Below are 2,383 nucleotides of genomic sequence, written 5' to 3' on the forward strand. Positions count from 1 at the left end.
AAAAGAAAAAAATAATAATTTAATAGGACCAGTGGCTTTTCCATGTCAATGGGAAGGTTACATCATAACTAAAAGGGCTATGACACTGCTTTGGGGTTCAAGGCACAAGAAAGAGTTTCCTATATTTTATTTCACCAATACAAGTCTATAGATACTTGGCTAATAGATTGAATCTACTTTGATTTGTGTAACAGACACATACAGAAACAGTTTTGGCATATTATTTACCTGAGTTTGTTCATTCATTCATTCATTCATTCACTCACAAATTTATTCATTTTACGTTCACTGAATACTATAGGCTTAGGATCTGGTTTGGTGCTCTGACAGGTTAAAGAGATGAATAAGCCACAGTCTTCAAGCTAAGTGGCTTTCCGTCTAGAGGTAGGGACCTATATAAAGAGATAGATACAGCATAATGGGATACATTCTCTAACTGAAAATTATATAAGAACATAAAGACGGGAGTGAATAAACTATATAAAAATAGCTAACAGTTATCAAACACTTAACCAAGACTGAAGTGTTTTACTTTACGTGTATTAATTGATTCACATAAGCATTGCAACAAGCCTATGAGGTAATTACTTTTACCATCTCCATTTCATTGATGAGACAACTAAGGCATAGACTGGTTAAGTGACTTGCCAAGGTGACAGAGTCAGTATCCAAATCCAGGTAGTATGGCTTTAATGCAGTGTGGCTCTACTGGTATCATGTTACTTAAAGTAGTCACAGTGGGCTTCATAGAGGAGGTGACACGGAAAATAAATCTTAAGGGATGAGTAGGAGTTCTTTTGTGGAAAAGGAAAAGAGTATTCTGGGAAGAAGAGCTATAATATATACAGATTCTGAGGCATGACTAATGTATATGTGAAAGAAACTAAAAATTTCACTGTGAAAATGGTAACGTTATTTATCTTGATATGGGATTGTGCATTTGTAATGCTGGGTTGTTTGGAGTTCAACTAAGAATCAATTTGTACTTATAGGGGATGTTTAAATGGCTTGACTACAACTGTGTTTTATTAGGTAACTCAGGAGAATGAATTAGAGAGAGGGACTAGAAGAAAGGAGACCAAATGAGACAGTTGAAATATCCTAGAAAAAAGTTATAAAGCTCTGAATGAAAACAGTGGCAGCCCTGGGGATGGAGAGGAAAGATATTAAGGAAATAAATCAACAGATACTTAAGTGGGAGTGAGGGGGAACCCTGAATCCAGGATTTTTAATTTAGGAGACAGTATGGATGATGGTACCAGTAACCAAGGATAGACATATAAGAGGAACTCTTTTCGTGCCTAGTGCAGCCATGGCTTGTGGTCCCAAGGAGCTCCTGAATTGTGTAGAAATTCCAAAGCATTGGATAAACTGACTAGTGTGTTTGCTTGTTGTCCATCTACAAGTCCCCACAAGCTGAAGGAATGTCTCCCCCTAATCATTTTCCTAAGGAACAGACATAAGTATGCCTTAACAGAAGATGAAGTAAAGAAGATCTGCATGCAGGGTTTCATTAAGATGGATGGCAAGGTTCGCACTGATATAACCTACACTGATGGTTTTATGGATGTCATCAGTATTGACAAGACTGGAGAGAATTTTCGTCTGATCCATGACAACAAGGATCGCTTTGCTATTCATCATATTACACCTGAGGAGGCCAAGTATAAGTTGTGCAACGTGAGAAAGATCTTTGTGGGCACAAAAGGAATCCCTCATCTGGTGACCCATGGTGCTCACACCATCAGCTACCCTGATCCCCTCGTCAAGGTAAATGACACCATTCAAACTGATTTGGAGACTGGCAAGATTACTGATTTTGTCAAATTTGACACTGGTAACCTGAGCATGGTGACTGGAGATGCTAACCTGGGAAGAACTGGTGTGATCACCAACCAGAAAAGACATTCTGTTTCTTTTGATATAGTTCATGTGAGAGATGCCAATGGCAACAGCTTTGCCATCTGGCTCTCCAACATTTTTGTTATTGGCAAAAACAACAAACCATGGATCTCTCTTCCCCAGGGAAGGGGTATCTGCCTTACCATTGCTGAGAAGAGAGACAAGAGACTGGCGGCCAAACAGAGCACTGGATAAAATGATCTCTAGGTGACATGATTGGGAAAGTCTTTGTACTTAATTAAAGATAATAATACATTAAAAAAGAAAGGAAGAGGGCTCCCCTGGTGGTGCAGTGGTTGAGAGTCCGCCTGCCGATGCAGGGGACACGGGTTCGTGCCCCGGTCCCGGAAGATCCCACGTGCCGCAGAGCGGCTGGGCCCGTGAGCCATGGCCGCTGAGCCTGCGCGTCTGGAGCCTGTGCTCCGCAATGGGAGAGGCCACAACAGTGAGAGGCCCGCGTACCGCAAAAAAAATTAAAAAA

General features: G+C 40.7%; 1 pseudogene; it reads left to right on the plus strand.

Moving 5' to 3' along the window:
• The first annotated feature begins 1,312 nt into the window (after positions 1-1,312).
• Positions 1,313-2,097, plus strand: LOC116756817 (annotated as a pseudogene).
• Positions 2,098-2,383: the final 286 nt, after the last annotated feature.

The sequence above is a fragment of the Phocoena sinus genome, chromosome 7 (assembly GCF_008692025.1).
Source record: "Phocoena sinus isolate mPhoSin1 chromosome 7, mPhoSin1.pri, whole genome shotgun sequence".
Classification (NCBI taxonomy): Eukaryota; Metazoa; Chordata; class Mammalia; order Artiodactyla; family Phocoenidae; genus Phocoena; species Phocoena sinus.